General features: G+C 57.1%; 3 pseudogenes; all 3 read right to left on the bottom strand.

The window, feature by feature from the left end:
• Positions 1–595: 595 nt before the first annotated feature.
• LOC147414763 (protocadherin gamma-B5 pseudogene) lies at positions 596–3088 on the bottom strand (annotated as a pseudogene).
• Positions 3089–8595: 5507 nt separating this feature from the next.
• On the bottom strand, positions 8596–11883 carry LOC147414762 (protocadherin gamma-A2 pseudogene; annotated as a pseudogene).
• A 1449-nt stretch (positions 11884–13332) lies between these two features.
• LOC147414761 (protocadherin gamma-B5 pseudogene) lies at positions 13333–15801 on the bottom strand (annotated as a pseudogene).
• Positions 15802–19645: the final 3844 nt, after the last annotated feature.

Here is a 19645-nt window from a genome sequence, read left to right as displayed (position 1 = left end):
TCCCGTTTTCCTGACTCTGTCATGCAGAATCAGCGGATCTCCTACACAGTAAGAACCAGTCTTCACCATAAATAACGCATACTGTTTTAGACTAGTTTTGAAGGCAAAACTTCTCATCAGAACCTGTGATCGCCGATGAAACAAGAAGGCCTGACGCTCGCTGCCTGCTCTGAGTGGAAGGCGGTTACCGGGGTACCTTCCTTCATTCCTTCGTGGACACACGGATGAGTACTCCCCCTCCACACAAAGCCGGGAAAAAAGAAGAGAAAGAGGACAGAGGTTCACAAAGGTAGAGGATCTCATTCGGCACAGCAAGGATACGGGGTCAGCGCTACAAACGCACGCCATTTTCGACAGCACATGTTTTGCACTCATTTTTTTTGCCTTGACGACGTCGAGCGTCAGCACAGTTCATTACATCTCAGAGGTTCACCACACCTGAACCACTTTATCCAGCACAAGTGGAATGGCAAATACCTCCCCTCTGACCCTACACGTTGTGACAGCTGATGATGCGGGAAGGTCCAGCTCGCACTAAGTGCTACCAAAAGAGCAGAGAAACGAAGGCTAACAGCCCACTACCAGCAGCGATGGTTTAGGAAAGGCTCAGAGACACGGACTGCGCGGGCTTACAGACCTGCGGGGCGTCGGGGTCCGCCGGCGGCTCTCCCGCGTCGGCGCTGCCGCTCGGGCTCCGCTTCCCGCAGGCCTCCGCGCCGAGAAGCTCCTCCGCGGGCAGGCTGGGCAGCGGCGGCGGCAGCCAAGCGGCCTCGGCGGCGGCGCGGCCCGGCGCCACGCACAGGTTGTAGGAGTAGGGCAAGGTGCCCTCGCAGAAGTCGGCCGGGAAGGCGGCGCCGGCCACGGAGAAGCGCTGCGCGCCCAGGCAGCGCAGCACGGCGGGCGGCCCGGCCCGCCGCACCCGCGCCAGCACGGCCAGCGCCACGCTCAGCACGAACAGCGCCGACAGCAGCGCCAGCGCCAGCACCAGGTAGAACTGCAGCTCCGCCGGCGGCTCGGCGCCCGCCGCCCGCTCGCTCAGCGCCGGCAGCGCCTCCTGCAGGCTCTCGGCCAGCACCACGTGCAGCGTGGCCGTGGCCGACAGCGCCGGCTGCCCGTGGTCCTTCACCACGGCCACCAGCCGCTGCTTCGCCGCGTCCCTCTCCGACACGGCCCGCGCCGTCCGCACCTCGCCGCTGTGCAGCCCCACGCGGAACAGCGCCGGCTCCGCCGCCTGCACCAGCTCGTACGACAGCCACGCGTTGCGCCCCGCGTCCGCGTCCACCGCCACCACCTTGGCCACCAGGTACCCGGCCTCGGCCGAGCGCGGCACCACCTCGAACGACGACGCCCCAGCTCCAGGCGCCGCTCCCGCCGACGCCCCCGCGCCCGCCGCCGGCCACAGCACCCGCGGCGCGTTGTCGTTGCGGTCCAGCACGAAGACGCGCACCGTCGCCGTCGAGCTGCGCGCCGGCGCCCCGCCGTCCTGCGCCCGCACCGCCACCGCGAACTCGCGGCACTGCTCGTAGTCCAAGGAGCGCTGCGCGTACACCGCGCCGCTCCGCGCCTCCACCGACACGTACGCCGCCGCGCCCGCGCTGCCGCCCGCCAGCCAGTAGCTCACGCGCCCGTTGGCGCCCGCGTCCGCGTCCCGCGCCCGCACGCGCACCACCTCCGCGCCCGCCGCGTTGTTCTCCGGCACGTACGCGCTGTAGGCCGCCTCCTCGAACACCGGCGCGTTGTCGTTCACGTCCGACACCTCCAGCACCAGCGCCGCCACGCTGGACAGCGCCGGCGCGCCCCGGTCCCGCGCCACCACCGTCACGCGGTGCTCGGACGCCTGCTCACGGTCCAGCGAGCTCGCCGTCACCACCTTGTACGAGCCGCCCGACGACGACGACGACACCAGCGACAGCGGCGCCTCGCCCGACAGCTCGCACCACACCTGACCGTTCTCCCCGGAGTCCCGGTCCCGCACTTTCACCAGGGCCACCACCGTGCCGACCGGCGCGTCCTCGGGCACCGGGCTCGACACCGACGTCAGCGTCACCTCGGGCGCGTTGTCGTTCACGTCCAGCACCTCCACCTCCACTTCGCAATGCGCCAGCAGACCGCCACCGTCCCTCGCCTCCACCAGCACCGTGTACCCACGCGTGTCCTCGAAGTCCAACGCCTCCTGCAGTGTGATCATCCCGCTCTCCGCATTCACCACGAACTTCTGAAGCACCTTGGACGGCATTTCCCCGAAGCCATAGGAGATGCGGGCGTTGGTGCCGCCGTCGGCGTCAGTGGCGGAGACGTTCAGCACCGGCGAGCCCGGCGGCGCGTCCTCCCGCAGGCTCGCGCGGTACCGGTCCTGCGTGAACACGGGTGCGTTGTCGTTGGCGTCGGTGACGTTGATGCAGAGCTGGGCGGTGCCGCTCCGCGGAGGGTCGCCGCCGTCCACCGCCGTCAGCACCAGCCGCAGGCTCTGCTCGCTCTCCCGGTCCAGCGCTCGGCGCAGCACCAGCTCCGCGAACTTGCTGCCGTCCGGGCTCTCCTTCACTTCAACCGCGAAGTACCCGTTGGCCTCCAGCTCGTAGCCCTGCAGCGAGTTGCTGCCCACGTCCGCGTCCTCAGCCATGCCCAAAGGAAACCGGGCGCCGGGAGAAGTCAACTCGTTGATCTCCAGCTGGAAATTGTCTCGCAGGAAGCGCGGCGCGTTGTCGTTGACGTCCTGGATGGCCACCTCGACGTGGAAAACGTTGAGCGGGTTCTGCACCAGCGCCTCGAAGCTGACGGAGCAGGTCGCCGCCTCGCCGCACAGCTCCTCCCGGTCCAGCCTCTCGCTCACGTACAGCTCCCCGGTCTCCTCGCTCACGCCGAAGTATGGCTTCTCGGCGCTGAGCCGCAGCTTGCGTGCCGGCAGGTCGGCCGGGCTCAGCCCCAGGTCCCGCGCCAGCGGCCCCACCAGCGAGCCTCTGCCCAGCTCCTCGGGGATGGCGTAGCGGAGCCGCTCCGGCGCCGCCCGGCAGCACAAGCCCAGCACCAGAGCGGACAGCAGCACTCGCCCGGCTGCTCGCCGCCGGCTCTGCCTCTGCCTCCCCGCCATTCTGCCACAGCGAGCGCCGCGCTCCTCCTTCCGCCGCTGCCCGCCCTCCGCCCGGCCTTCCGCCGCGCTCCGCAGCCCGCGCAGGGGCCGCCGCAGGGCTGCGAGCTCGCCGCCGCCGCCTCGGACGCCGCCGCTCCCCGCGCCGCGCCGCCGCTCGCCTCTGCTGCCCGCGCCGCTGCCGCTCTGGCCGCCGCCGGGCGAGCGAGCAGCCCGCGGGGGCAGGACGCTGCGGCGGCTCCGCGGCGGCGGCGGCTGCGGCTGCGGCTGCGGCTCCAGCGCCGCTCCGCCTCGGCCAACAGCGGCACCCGGAGGCGCCGCGACGCCACCGCAGCCGCCTCGTGGCCGCGCTCACAGGGGCCGCGCTTCTGCCCGGCCTTCGCTGCCCGCACCCGCCTTTGGGGTCTCTCTGTTATTGGAATCGGGAAGCGCAGAGGCACTTGCTTAATGCGACTCCAAAGGCGTTTAAAACTGACATACGCTGTCGGGTACTTTTGGTTCACAATGACTACTCTGGAGTGAATCTTCATTGCAGAGCAAAAAGAATCGACTTCTGCTGCTCTTAAATAATCTAAATGTTAGTATAAGAGGAATAGACAGTTTTACAGTTGTGGAAGACATTATTTTAAATTCTGCTTTCCTTACCTGTGAGAAATACTAAGAAGGAAATATTTGTGGTGGTGTAATCAATAAGAAGCCATAAATACAATGAAGAAAAAGTCATTGCAGTCCTTTCACAGTGGGCCTGCAAAGGGTTACCATCCTCCCTGCTTTTCTTCCAAATGCGCATTTTAGTCTCTGATTTGTCCCACTGTTGATTTTTCTTCTTGGGAGAAGAGCAATTACTTTATGTGAAGACAGCAGAATAAACTTCAGCATTTTGTTTCTGCTTCACAAAATTCTTTCTGTTTTAACTGTGTGCTTGGCGGGCTGGCAATGTGAAAGTGTAAAGCTACGTCAGCTCTTTCATAGCACCAAAGAAAGGTTTGGGTTGGGAAGGGCCTGTAAGGATCATTGAGTCCAGTTCTCTGCCATGGGCAGGGACATTTTTCACTGCCTCAGGTTGCCCAATGCCTCATCCTGCCTGACCTTCAACGCTTCGAATGGTGATGCATCTACAACTTCTCTGGGCAACCTGTTCCAGGGTCTCACCATGCTCATTCTAAAACATTTCTTCCTCATGTCCAATGGAAACCTACCCTCTTTCAGTTTAAAACCATCCTCTTCTCCCTTTCTTTTAAAACTCTTTTATATATTGAAAAGCCACAATAATGTCTCCGCAAATCCTTCTCTTCTCCAAGCTGAAGGACCTCAATTCCTTCATAGGAGAGATGTTCCAGCCCTTTGACAACTTTTGAGGCTCTCCTCTGGATAAGTTCTAACAGGTTTGTGTCTTTCTTGTAGTGTGAACCCCAAAGATGCACTCAATACTACATATGTGGTCTCACAACACGGAGTAAAAGGGGAGAACCACCTCCCTCAAGCTGTTGCCCACACTAGTTGTTAAGCAGACCAGAGTATGCTTGGCTTTCTGAGTAGCAAGTGCACATTGTAAGCTCATGTCCCATTTGTCACCCGCCAGTATCCCCAAGTCCTTCTCTACAAGGCTGCTCTCAATTCATTCATCCCATGTTCTCTATGGAAACTGGGGATTGCCCCAACAAAGGTGCAGGACTTCGCACTTGGTCTTATTGAACTTCATGGCGTTCTCATGTAGGACCACTTCCCACTGCCTGTGAAGGTACCAAACACAACTGGTCCAAGTACAAACCCTTGAGGGCCACCACACATTACTGGTTTCTACTTGGATATTTAGCCTTTGAGTAGAATTCTTTGGACATGGCCACCCAGTCAGTTCCTTATCCATCTGGCAGTCCATATGTAAACCCCGTGTTGCTCCAATACAGCAGGCAACATCTTGTGGGGGCCATGTGGAGGACAGGCTGCACGCATTGTCCCACTGGCCCCCTAGTCTGCTCATGGAAACCCTGCCTGTGCTGGGTTGCCACTCTGCATTTCGGGCACTTCAGTAGAGAAGATTTTGCATTCTTACAGAAGAAACAGAAGGATTCTATGGAACGTGAATGATAAACGTCCAAAATAAAAGAGGAGGGGTCATCCAAGAGAGAATGGGTCCTCAAATTATCCGTTTAGGGGGAATGTCCTCCCTTCTTGTACCACAGGCACTGTTCCACAGAGATGCCACTTCTGCTAAGGTCGTGTTTACATCTATTCCCCCAACCCTAACAGAACACAGAGATACTCTCACATCCATGGCCTTTCACACCTGTTGTAGGAAGAGCAAGAGGCAATAGCACACAACACATTGCTAAAAAAAGCTATGCTGATAATTACAAGTAAACCTATGTACACAGCAAACCGTTTTATATTCTTTCACTACTGACAAGTGTGCCTCTGGGAGCACACGTGTGCCTGTGAAAGCCTTCCTCTGTACAGCTGTAAACATCACAGGTGTGTACGGGATCTGCCCCTGCACTCAGACCATTGGAACTGATGGGACCCTCTACACATGATCAGACACTCTGAGGTCGAGCTGTAGCTCATGACAACAAGCAAGGCCAGAGTTAGAAAAATATTGAAAGGAACAGGTGGAATAATATTTCCTAGGCCAAATATATTAAGCAGAAGAAACTCAACTTGCACGATACTCCATTAGACACATGATTGTGTTTACTGTGACAAGCAAGGAAATGACCACCTTGTCACCTACAGCCTCACACTCACAGCTCCTCTGTCTTCTCTCGAGCTATACACAACCGGCACATTCGCTTCTAACCTTCTTATAATAGGCAAAAGTATATCATGATTTGATGGTGCACCACAATCACAGCAAGAAGGGAGGTACATTTCTCTGCTCACCACCCTTCCGAGAAGAAACAGAAGGATTCTAAAGCACACCAATCATAATCAGACAAACTAAAAGACAACTGGTCATCCAGCAGAGAAAGGGCCACCTAACTATCCACTTAGGTGGAACCTCCTCCCCTCTTCTGTCACACAAACTGTTCCACAGAGATGTCACTTCTGCTAAGGTCATGTTTCAATCTATTCCCCCCCAACAGTAACAGAACACAAAGATACACTCGCAGCTGTACCCGCTGTAGCATGCACAGGACACATCCTATGCACTGCTAAACGAAGCGATGCTGGTAATTACAAGTAAAGCTACATACATAGGAAACCAAGAAAACAGAAAAAAACCTTAAACCAGACAAGCAAGGCAAGGAAACTTTAGGAAAAAAAAGTGTTGTCAGAGACACTCACCAGGAAGTCTTCTTGGTCTTCACTGCAGGTGTTGAAAATCATCCCTGAGGGCATGTGGAATCATTCATATCTCAAGCTGCAAGAATGGCCCTCAACTCTTACTCTGGACTATGTAACAGAGGTTTCATTTTAAGCCATGGTCACCAACTCTCAGCAATTTTTTTCTACTCTGTGGCCTGCTCATCTCCCACAAACATGAAGCCATCAGTGTAAAGAGCTTATCATGAGCCTCTTTCTCAAGCTCAGTCTTCTGAGAAATTACAGCAGATTCTCTTTTACCTTCACTCCATTTTCCTCACACATCAAATTCTGCCTTACGTGGCTGAAATAACTATTTGGTGCAAAACAGCACACACAGTTTCAAATGCAAAAATCACTGGCCAGAAATAGGGAAAATGAACTGCAACCTTCCAGGAAACAAAGGCCTGAAAGAAACTGTAATTACAACTATGAAGAAACTCTACATCACGATGTTACAGGGAGATACAGATGGGTAAAAGAGGTTTCACATAGGAATTACAAGTCATTCTACCCATGCATCATCGCTTCACAGGCACGTTTATTGTGCAAATACTTTATTGCTGGAGGACTGTCATTGCATTTCAGGACAGGGAAAGCAGGATCAGGGCATGAATGGCACAGGCCTTGGCACCAGGCATGACATCAAACCATTGTCCAACCAAAACAAATTTGACCGAATTATTTTCCTGCTTCACAGGCAGCCGCTCACATTCCTCATTCTGCATTCACAGCCTTTACTGGCACCACAGAAAATATCCAGTATTTTGGCCTTATGTTGACCAGAGGCAAAAGAGCATGTGATTTAGTGACATTTTAAGAAAAAGGAAGAATAGCAAGGTCTTTATCACAGTAGCTGAACACTTTCAAGGTATGGATGGAAACTCTTCCCCCAGACCAACAATTCTAAGAGAATTCTTAGTACTTTAAGGGCTACCAGTCACAAGGAGGCCAAGCTACAGACCTGGTTAACAAACAAGGTTAGAAAGGGAAACCTAGAGAAGTGAAGCAATTGTAGCTTAAGGTTTCAGATTATGTCAACTGTAGTAGGCACACAAGAAAGATAGCTAGTTTGTAAAGCTCCACAGGAGGTTCACACAGGCACTCACACCAAAGACCGTAGCCACAGTTCCTCACTGTAATTTCTTTGGAAAATAACAAAGGGAAAATATGTGGAACAACTGTGGGCCTCATCCAACAACTAGCACAGAATGAACTTTTATTTCATCTTCACATCTTTTAGACATTTCCAATTATACCAGAGCAAATTTTCTCACCTGCCCTGTCTCTGGATAGACAGAATTCTTCACCCTGCCCAAACATTTCGCAACGTGACAGCTACATTTGCAGACAGACACCATTGAAAGAAAGGCTGCACGCACAACTCCCTACTGAGAACAAAGATCACAACACAGACCCGCGCAATGCTACTTTGCTTATCGCACTACAGATCATTACAACGAGCAAGGCAAGAAGTTAATCCCACGCAAAAATGAAGGGACCAGTGCAAAGCCTTCTAGATTATGGCACTTAGACTAGATAGATAGTGAAGTTGGTTAGTAGGTATTGAATAAATGGTTTCTTCTTACTAAAGCTCCCATTATGGCATTTCTCCTAAGCAAGCTGTGAGTTAAGCATTGATAGTGACATACAAAAACACAGGAGGAACCTCCCAGGGCTCCCAATACAATTGGACTGAGATGTCTACTTGGCAAACATACTCGAGAAGCCAAAAGTCACACTGCATGATATTACAGAAAGGCATTACACAGGAAGAAAACTAATTATATCTCTTCTATCCTTCAACAGCCCATCAAACACGGTACACGCACGTCTCATATCCAGCTACTCACAGCTTGCGTGGTGTTCTTTGACCCTCGTCATTTGCAAGCACTTCTCTTTAAAGGGGCAGCTGACCAGGCCATTTCTCTAGAAAATGCAGCACCATCAAATCACGGACTTCACATATAAATCTTTACATCTCTGTACTCAGATGGAAGATACTTCTGTTCACTCACTACACTTCAGAGAAGAAAACTGCAAGTTCTGAAAATAAAACAGCAGCAGTCCTCCAGGAGTTACCGGAACAGTGAAAAGCGTGTAACACAGAAACGACGTGATAAAGCCACAAAGCCCCGCTCCAACGAAACTCCAGCCCCACATTTCTCCTGCCCCCACAACTGCAACGCTCAACCACAAGCCCACGTTCACTGCCCGGCAGCAAGGGGCACCACCGGGACCTCACTCCGCAGGACGCAGAACCTGCCGGGAAAGGGCCGGGAAGCAGCAGAGGGAAGCGTGGCGGGGAAAGCCTGGTCAGAGGCACTCACCGGGGCAGCGGCCGGGTCCGCGCGGCGGGCGCCGGCAGGGTCCTCCCCGAGCAGCGGCGCGGGCTCGTCGGGCGGTGGCCGGGCCGGCAGGGTGTCGCAGCAGCTGGCGCCCGACAAGCGGAGCTGGCTCTTGCGCGAGTCGGCGGTGAGCGACACCTCGTGCGAGTAGGAGTGCAGGAAGGCGCGGACGCCGTCGATGCCCACGAAGGTCGAGGCCGGCACGCCGCGCAGGGCGCCGCTGCCCGCCGCCAGCAGCTGCGAGCGGCGCCAGCGCCGCAGGCGCAGCGCCAGCAGCAGCAGCAGGAAGGCGACGAACAGGCAGGACACGGCCGCCACGGCCACCACCAGCCACCGCGTCAGCCCGCCGGCCGCCTCGCCCGGCGCCGCCGCCGCCGCCGCCGCGCTGCCCAGCTCCCACAGCAGCTCGGCCACGCTCTCGGCCAGCACCACCGTCAGCGTGGCCGTGGCCGACAGCGCCGGCCGCCCGTGGTCCTTCACCACCACCACCAGGCTCTGCCGCGAAGCGTCGCGGGCCAGCGGCGACCGCGCCGTCCGCACCTCGCCGCTGTGCAGCCCCACGCGGAACAGCCCCGGCTCCGTCGCCTTGGCCAGCTCGTACGACAGCCACGCGTTCTGACCCGCGTCCGCGTCCACCGCCACCACCTTGGCCACCAGCGACCCGGGCTCCGCCGACCGCGGCGCCAGCTCCACGCCCGACCAGCCCCACACCGACCCCGATCGCGACCCCAACCCCGCGCTCGCCGACGACGACGACGCCGGCGGGTACAGCACCTGCGGCGCGTTGTCGTTCTCGTCCACGATCACCAGCCGCACCGACACGTTGCTGCTCAGCGCCGGCGCGCCGCCGTCCTCCGCCCGCACCCACAGCCCCACCTCGCGCACCTCCTCGTAGTCGAACGAGCGCAGCGCGTACAGCGCGCCCGTCTCCGCCTGCACCGACACGTACGACGACAGCGGCGCGCCCCGCACAAGACCCTCCCCCAGCCGGTACCGCACGCGCGCGTTCGCCCCCCAGTCCGCGTCCGTCGCCCGCACCGTCAGCACCAGCGCGCCCGCCGCGTTGTTCTCGGCCAGCCGCGCGCTGTACCGCGCCTCCGCGAACACCGGCGCGTTGTCGTTCACGTCCAGCACGCGCAGCGCCAGCACCGCGCTGCTCCGCAGCGACGGCGAACCGCCGTCCGCCGCCCGCACCGTCACGTTGTACTCCCACACCTCCTCCCGGTCCAGCTCCCGCGCCGTCACCACGCGGTAGTAGCTGCCCTGCGAGCTCTGCAGCACGAACGGGACGCCCCCGTCCAGCCAGCACCGCACCTCGCCGTTCGCCCCCGAGTCCCGGTCCTGCACGTGTAACAGGGCCACCACCGTCCCCGGCGGCGCGTCCTCCGAGATTGCGTCCAGCGCCGACCGCACCGAAATCTCGGGAACGTTGTCATTGACGTCTGTCACCGTGATCGCGACTTTTGCCGTGTCAGAAAGGCCGCCGCCGTCCCGTGACTGCACCTCCAGTTCGTACGAGTCGCCTTCCTCGAAGTCCAGGCTCCGCAACAGCGTGATCGATCCCGTCTCGGCATCCAACAGGAATATCTCCGATGCCAGGTCCGTCGCTTTCTTCAGCGAGTATTTCACGTGCCCGTTCAGGCCCTCGTCGGCGTCGGTGGCCGTGACGGTGACGAGGGTGGAGCCCACGGGCACGTCCTCGGGCACACGCACCGGGTACTCCGCCTGCCTGAACACGGGCGCGTTGTCGTTCGCGTCCAGCACCGACACCCGCAGCCGCGCCGTGCCCGTCCGCGCCGGATCGCCGCCGTCGCTCGCCCTCAGCACCAGCTCGTGAAACGCCGCCTCCTCCCGGTCCAGCGCCTTCGCCAGCACCAGCTCGGGACGACGAGCGCCGCCGGGGCCCGCCTGCACGGCCAGCGAGAAGTGCTCGTCGCCGCTCAGCTCGTAGCTCTGCAGGCCGTTCGACCCCGAATCCGGGTCGTGAGCCTCGGCCAGGGGAAAACGCGAACCCGGCGCTGTTGTCTCGCTTATTGTCTCCTCGAGCTCAACGTCCTTGAAGATGGGGGCGTTATCGTTAATGTCCGTGATCTCCACTTCGATTTCATAAACCTGCATTTCCCCCTCCACTATCACCTCACACCGCAGCACGCATTTCTCCACCAGCCGGCACAGCTGCTCTCTGTCTATCCTCTCCGCCGTCACTAAATGTCCCGTCTTCCCGTGCAGGGCCAAATACTGCCTCCGACCTTCGGAGACAACGCGGATGCCTCGGTCGCGGAGCGCCGGCAGCTCCAGCCCTAGGTCCTTGGCCACGTCGCCCACGAACGAGCCCTTCGGCAGCTCCTCGGGCACCGAGTAGCGCAGCTGCCCACACGCCGCCTCCCACAACGCCACCAGGACGCACCACAGCAGGGCTCGCTCCCGCCGGACCCAGCGCCTCCCCGACGCGCTCATCGCCGCCGCGGCGCCGCCGCCACCGCAACACGGCCGGCACCTCCCCGCCGAACACCCACGATACGGCTCCGGCTCTCCGCTCTCGGCCGCTGCTGCCGGACCCTCCGCCTCGCTGCAGCACGGCTCCGCACCGCGGGGACGCTCGCAGACCGCCCGAAAGCCGAGGAAGACGGACAGACAGACAGATAGCGAGCGAGAGAGTGAGTGAGCCGGGCTGCAGCGGGCGGGGCTGCCTGCAGAGCTCCGGCCTTCCTCTCGCTCCTCCTCGGTCAACAGCGGCGCCCGCAGCCTCCTCCCGGCACTGCAGGCACCGAGCGCTGCCCACCGCTGCCCGCCCTGCCTTGCCCACGGGCAGCTCGCGGGGACGGCACCGCCGCCAGCGACACACCGGTCCCCGGCCAGCGCTGATCTCCTGCCTTGGCTTTTCTCCAGCCCAGCTCTTCTGTGATCCTCCAGATCACAGAAAGACCAGAAAAAAATAAGAAGGCTCCCGTGGTTGTGTTATTTCCATACCACGATTTTTTTCTTGTAACGGTGATATAAAGTTCTCTTAATATGACATACAGAATATTGCGATTCTAACCCTAGTAGTCGAAAGTATAATCTCCACCAGGTACTGCAGAGCATTTTGTATCATTCGAGTCTGAATGATTTCTTTCTCACCCTTTCTGCAGATGAATACTGCGTCATACTGGAACGTTATTGGCCATATTGATTTTCCAAATCCTGACCAATAGAACGAGGGAGCAATGAAGATGGTCCATTAAAAAGCGTCCTCCCAAAAGGCTGCCTTTCACTCCTGTCTTTGTTACTTTTCACTGGCACATCAGAGGCTCCTCTCAATCATCCTCCATTTCTCCCCTTTCTCCAACCACCATTTTAAAATTCTTTGTTGTAACTTTACACTACAGGCCGTGCTTACACTTGGGACTTAGTGCTCCATTCTAGAGTAACCCAGCAGCAAGCCGTGATGCATGTGCATGGTCTGTCCGGGGGGGGGGGTCATTAAAAAACCAAACCAAAACAAAACAACAAAGCAAAGCACAAAACTACATTAGCACAAAGCAAACTTCACGATAAACAAAGAACATCTCTTTGGGAAAAGGGGGATGCAAGAAGAAAACAGGCTCTGAAATACAAGTCTCGACTTTTTTTTTTTTTTTTTTTTTTTTTTGCGATCCCATTCAACGCCATAACCTTTGTAGAAAACACAAATCAGGAACACTAAATAGAGGGGTGGAAACAAAAATAAAAATAACTGCACAAAAACCTCAGAGAAATACTACCTGGAAATATTAGTCAGCCTCATTAGTGCTATCATTTCTGCACCCGCCGTCCCTCGAAAGATGGGAGTGCACATGACAAAGGCGGAGCAGCAATTGTAACTTCTAATCTGTTACACGCCCACCCTCCTTGGGCAGTCCAACACCAAAACAGCATTAACCAACAGATTTTTGTTCAGCCGTCAGCTAAGTCCAGGTACATCACTTTAGGAAAAAGGGATCAGGAAGGAAAAAATTTCCAGAACTCAGCGTCACGTCGATTTTCCCGACCCCGTCGTATAGAATTACAGGATCTCACTGTACACAGTACACAGAGTAAGGATCCGCCTTCAGCGTTACTAACAATTCCAACAACACAAGCTTCGTAGTCATAACTTCTCAGACGAACCTGTACCTGTGACCTCCCATGAAACAAGGACGCCTACTGACCACTCATCTTGTATTCATTCATGAATACACGGGTCCGCAATTCCCATCCACACACACCCGGGAAACCCAGGAGAAACAGGACGCAGTTTCACAACGGTAAAGTACCTCGTTCAGCACAGGAAGGCTACGCGGTTACCGCTACTACCACACACCATTTTAGACAGCACAGGTTTTCTAGACAATTTTTGCCTTGTCGACGTCCAGCGTCAGCAGAGTTCATTAAAACTCAGAGGTGCACGACACATCTATCCAGCACAAGTGGAATGGCAAGAACCTCCCCACGACTCTAAATGAGTGACAGCTGACGACGCAGAGAGCGCCATTTCGCACTTGCAAGAAAAGAAACTGTACCAGATTGTTTCCTTCGTTCATGGATATATAGATCGCTCAAGCAGACAAACAAAGCCCCACTACCGGCAGCGATGGTTTAGGAAAGGCTCAGAGACACGGACTGCGCGGGCTTACAGACCTGCGGGGCGTCGGGGTCCGCCGGCGGCTCTCCCGCGTCGGCGCTGCCGCTCGGGCTCCGCTTCCCGCAGGCCTCCGCGCCGAGAAGCTCCTCCGCGGGCAGGCTGGGCAGCGGCGGCGGCAGCCAAGCGGCCGCGGCGGCGGCGCGGCCCGGCGCCACGCACAGGTTGTAGGAGTAGGGCAAGGTGCCCTCGCAGAAGTCGGCCGGGAAGGCGGCGCCGGCCACGGAGAAGCGCTGCGCGCCCAGGCAGCGCAGCACGGCGGGCGGCCCGGCCCGCCGCACCCGCGCCAGCACGGCCAGCGCCACGCTCAGCACGAACAGCGCCGACAGCAGCGCCAGCGCCAGCACCAGGTAGAACTGCAGCTCCGCCGGCGGCTCGGCGCCCGCCGCCCGCTCGCTCAGCGCCGGCAGCGCCTCCTGCAGGCTCTCGGCCAGCACCACGTGCAGCGTGGCCGTGGCCGACAGCGCCGGCTGCCCGTGGTCCTTCACCACGGCCACCAGCCGCTGCTTCGCCGCGTCCCTCTCCGACACGGCCCGCGCCGTCCGCACCTCGCCGCTGTGCAGCCCCACGCGGAACAGCGCCGGCTCCGCCGCCTGCACCAGCTCGTACGACAGCCACGCGTTGCGCCCCGCGTCCGCGTCCACCGCCACCACCTTGGCCACCAGGTACCCGGCCTCGGCCGAACGCGGCACCACCTCGAACGACGACGCCCCAGCTCCAGGCGCCGCTCCCGCCGCCGGCCACAGCACCCGCGGCGCGTTGTCGTTGCGGTCCAGCACGAAGACGCGCACCGTCGCCGTCGAGCTGCGCGCCGGCGCCCCGCCGTCCTGCGCCCGCACCGCCACCGCGAACTCGCGGCACTGCTCGTAGTCCAAGGAGCGCTGCGCGTACACCGCGCCGCTCCGCGCCTCCACCGACACGTACGCCGCCGCGCCCGCGCTGCCGCCCGCCAGCCAGTAGCTCACGCGCCCGTTGGCGCCCGCGTCCGCGTCCTGCGCCCGCACGCGCACCACCTCCGCGCCCGCCGCGTTGTTCTCCGGCACGTACGCGCTGTAGGCCGCCTCCTCGAACACCGGCGCGTTGTCGTTCACGTCCGACACCTCCAGCACCAGCGCCGCCACGCTGGACAGCGCCGGCGCGCCCCGGTCCCGCGCCACCACCGTCACGCGGTGCTCGGACGCCTGCTCACGGTCCAGCGAGCTCGCCGTCACCACCTTGTACGAGCCGCCCGACGACGACAACAGCGACAGCGGCGCCTCGCCCGACAGCTCGCACCACACCTGACCGTTCTCCCCGGAGTCCCGGTCCCGCACTTTCACCAGGGCCACCACCGAGCCGACCGGCGCGTCCTCGGACACCGGGCTCGACATCGACAGCATCGTGATTTCGGGCGCGTTGTCGTTCTCGTCCGTGACGTCTATCTGCACTTCGCTGTGAGCCGTGAGCCCGCCGCCGTCCCTCGCCTCCAGGCCGAAGCCGTATTTGCTCTTCTCCTCGAAATCGAGGGGCGCCGCCGTCCTCACCTCGCCGCTCTCGCTGTCCACACTGAACAACGCGCGGACGCTCTCCGGGACGTTGCCGAAGCCGTAGGACACCCGCCCGTTGGAGCCCGCGTCCGCGTCCGTGGCCCGCACCCGCAGCACCAGCGACCCCGCCGGCAGATTCTCCCGCACTCGAGCCTCATACACGCTTTTATTGAACACGGGCGCGTTGTCGTTGGCGTCCGTCACGTTGACGCGAACCTGCACAGTCCCGGACCTCACCGGGTCCCCCCCATCTACCGCCGTCAGCACCAGCTGAAACGAGCTCTGCTTCTCCCGGTCCAACGCTCTCTCCAGCACTAACGCCGGCTGCTTCTTTCCGACCGGGCTCTCCGTCATGGCCAGAGTGAAGGATGGGTCGCTAGTGAGCTCGTAAGTCAGCTGCGAGTTGCTGCCCACGTCCGCGTCTCGGGCCATCTCCAGCGGAAAACGAGCACCGGGAAGTGTCCATTCACCGATCTCGAGGTCCAGAGCAGCCCTGCTGAAGGTCGGCGCGTTGTCGTTGACGTCCTGGATGGCCACCTCGACGTGGAAAACGTTGAGCGGGTTCTGCACCAGCGCCTCGAAGCTGACGGAGCAGGACACCGCCTCGCCGCACAGCTCCTCCCGGTCCAGCCTCTCGCTCACGTACAGCTCCCCGGTCTCCTCGCTCACGCCGAAGTATGGCTTCTCGGCGCTGAGCCGCAGCTTGCGTGCCGGCAGGTCGGCCGGGCTCAGCCCCAGGTCCCGCGCCAGCGGCCCCACCAGCGAGCCTCTGCCCAGCTCCTCGGGGATGGCGTAGCGGAGCCGCTCCGGCGCCGCCCGGCAGCACAAGCCCAGCACCAGAGCGGACAGCAGCACTCGCCCGGCTGCTCGCCGCCGGCTCTGCCTCTGCCTCCCCGCCATTCTGCACAGCGAGCGCCGCGCTCCTCCTTCCGCCGCTGCCCGCCCTCCGCCCGGCCTTCCGCCGCGCTCCGCAGCCCGCGCAGGGGCCGCCGCAGGGCTGCGAGCTCGCCGCCGCCGCCTCGGACGCCGCCGCTCCCCGCGCCGCGCCGCCGCTCGCCTCTGCTGCCCGCGCCGCTGCCGCTCTGGCCGCCGCCGGGCGAGCGAGCAGCCCGCGGGGGCAGGACGCTGCGGCGGCTCCGCGGCGGCGGCGGCTGCGGCTCCAGCGCCGCTCCGCCTCGGCCAACAGCGGCACCCGGAGGCGCCGCGACGCCACCGCAGCCGCCTCGTGGCCGCGCTCACAGGGGCCGCGCTTCTGCCCGGCCTTCGCTGCCCGCACCCGCCTTTGGGGTCTCTCTGTTGTTCGAATCGGGAAGCGCAGAGGCACTTGCTTATATGCGACTCCAAAGGCGTTTAAAACTCAGACACGCTCTCAAGTGCTTTTAGGTCATCTCCTTGAGTTGCAGTGAGTAGTCAGGAGTGAATCCTCATGGCAGAGTAATAAAGAGAGGACCTCAGCTACTGTTATAAAATCTAAATAGAAGTATAATTGCAATACACAGTTTTATAGTTGTCGAGGACTTTGTTTTCAGTTCTATTTTCCTTACCTGTCAGAAATATCAAGAAGGAAATATTCGTGTTGGACTAATCAATACGTAATCACAATCAGAATAAACCAATTTGCAATCCTTTCATGCCAGTCTCTGATGTTTGTCCCACTGATGATTTTTACTGTAGGGAGAAGAGCAATTGCTCTATACGAAGACAGCAGAATAGCCTTCACCATTTTTTTTCTGATTCACAGAAGTTCGTTCATTTGTGTTTCCATGTTTTAGGGGTTGACAACTAGAAAATGCAAAGCCAAGTTGACCCTTTCATAGAACCAAAGAATGTTTGAGGTTGGAAAGGACCTTTAAAGATCATCAAGTCCACCCCTCTGCCATGGGCAGGGACATTCCTCAAAAGATCAGGATTCTCAAAGACCTTGAGAATGGACCCTTGAGGGACACTACATCTTAGTGAATTCCATTTGGATATCGAACCATTGACTATAACTCTTTCAATGCAGCCATCCAGACAGTTCCTTATCCATCTAACAGGCCACCTGGCAAACCCATGTCACTCCAATTGAGTAGACAGCAAGTTATGGGGGCTATGTGGGGGACACCCTGCATTTATTCTCCCACTGGCCCCCAGTCTGTTCATGGAAACCTTGCCTGGGCTGGGTTGTCACTCTCCATTTGGGAGAACTGCAATCAAAATTGGTGGTTTTGCGTTCTTACTCTACAGACAAGTGTGCATAGATGAGCACACGTGTGTCTGTGAAAGCCTTCCTCTGTACAGCTGCAAACATCAAAGGTGTGGGGGGGAACGGCCCCTGCACTCAGACCCCTGGAACAGATGGGACCTTCCCCATCTGATCAGACACCCCGAGACTGAGCTGCAGCTTATGACAACAAGCAAGACAAGAGTTAGAAACCTATAGAAATGAACAGATCAGGTGGAATCCTAACTCTGAGGCAAAACATATTGAGCAGAAACAACTCAAATTGCATGGTACTCTACTAGGCACATTAGATATGTTAATTATGACAAGCAAGGAAATGACCATCTCTTCTACAGACTCACACTCACAGCTCCCTTGTCTTCTCTCCTGCCATACACAACTGGCAGGTTTGCTTCTGACCTTCTAATAATTGGCAAAAGCATATCATGAGGTGATGACACACCATGATCACATCAAGACAGGAGGTACATTTGTCTCCTCACCACCTTTCTGAGAAAATAGGAGTGGTCATCCAACAGAGAATGGGACATAAAACTAACGGCTTAGGGGGAATCTCCTCCCCTCTTTCATCAATGCACTGTTCAGCAGAGATGCCACTTCTGTGAGGTCCTGTTTACTTCTATTCCCCCTCACAAAAACAGAACTCAAAGATACCCTCATATCTCCTGCCTTTCACATGCACTATAGCAAGCATAAAATGCAGTAATACACGACCCGTTGCTAAACAAAGCTATGCTGACAATCACAAGTAAACCTACATGCACAGGAAACTGAGAAAGGAAAAAACATAAAGCAGACAACCAAAGCAAGGAAGCATTAGAACACGAAGTTTTGTCAGAGAGACTCACTGGGAAGTCTTCCTGCTCTTCACTGCAGGTGTTGAAATTCATCCCTGAGAGCACCTGGAAGTCATTCACATCTCAAGCTGTAAGTGTGGCCCCAAAGTTTTCCCCTGCGCTACATAGTAGGGATTTCATTTTAAGAAATACTCATCAGCTTTCAGCAATTTTTTCCCGCTCTGTGGCCTGCTCATCTCCCACAAACATGAAGCCATCAGTGTAAACACCTTATCATGGGTCTCTTTCTCAAGCTCAGTCTTCTGAGAAATTACAGCAGATTCTCACTCCAATTTCCTAACACAGCAAATGCACTTTAATGTGGCCAAAGCAACTATGTGCCACAAAACAACACCCACATTTTCTAATGCAAAAATCACTGTCCAGAAATGGGGAAAATGAACCATGAGCTTCCAGGAAACAAAGGCCTGAAAGAAACTGTGATTGCAACTACGAAGAAACTCTGCATTGCAATATCACAACGAGATACAAATGGGTAAAGGAAGTTTCACACAGGAATTATAAGCCTTTCTACCCAGGCATCATCAATCTACAGGCATAATTAATGCACAAATACTTTATTGCTGGAGGACCATTATTGCCTTTCGTACAGGGAAACCAGAGTCACAGCATGAATAGCACAGGCCTTGGCAACAGGCATGACATCAAAACATTGCTCAGCCAAAATAACATTGACCCACCTAGTTTCCTGGCTCACAGCCAGCCTCTCACCTTCCTTGATCTGCATTCACAGCCTTTAGTTACTCCACAGTAATATCCAGAGGTGATAATCGGTATTTTGACCACAGACAAAAGAGCATTTCATTCAGTAAGATTTTATGGGAACAGAAGGAGATCAAAGTCTTTGTCTTGGCAGCTGTGCACCTTCATGGTATGGACTGTTCCCCCAGCCCAACAATTATCAGAGATTTTTAAGGGTTACCGGTCACAATGAGGCACACAGGGGAAGGTCAGAGAAACATAACAGATGTCATCTTCCACACATTATGCAAGACAATGGCCCAAGGCAGAATTGAAAGGACCAGTACATACTCCTCTAGATTATGGCCCTAAGAGTAGATACATATTATAAGGTGGTTAGTAGGTAGTGAATACATAGTGTCATCTTCCTAAAGCTCCCATTAAGGCATTTCTCCTAAGCAAGCTGTGAGTTAAGCATTGATGATGACATGCAAATACACTGGAGAAAACTCCTAGGGCTCGCAATCTCCCCAATACAACCCAGTTCGGCCAGAAGTACTTCGAAGCCAAAACTCACATTGCACAGTACCAGAGCTAGGCACTGAACAGGGAAAGAAGCAATCCATATCTCTTGTACCCTTCAACAGCACATCACACACAGCTCCCATGGACCTTGTCTCCAACCCTTCACTTCCTACATGGTGTTCTTTGACCCTCACCATTTGCAGGCACTTATCAAAAAGCCACTTCCTCAGAATGTTTCTCTATAAAATGCACGACAATCACACCACGGATTTCACAGAGGAAAATTCACATCACTGTGCAGACAGAAGATACATTTGCCCGCTCACTACACTTCAGAGAAGAAACACCGATGTTCTGAAAGTAAAACAGCAGCAGTTGTCCACAAGAACTGGGTCAGTGAAGGGCGTGGAATACAAAAAGGACCTGATAAAACCACAAAGACCCTCTCCAACGAAAC

Source organism: Leptosomus discolor, chromosome 10, assembly GCF_034619465.1.
Source record: "Leptosomus discolor isolate bLepDis1 chromosome 10, bLepDis1.hap2, whole genome shotgun sequence".
Classification (NCBI taxonomy): Eukaryota; Metazoa; Chordata; class Aves; order Leptosomiformes; family Leptosomidae; genus Leptosomus; species Leptosomus discolor.
This window is presented reverse-complemented; position numbering and strand designations above follow the sequence as displayed.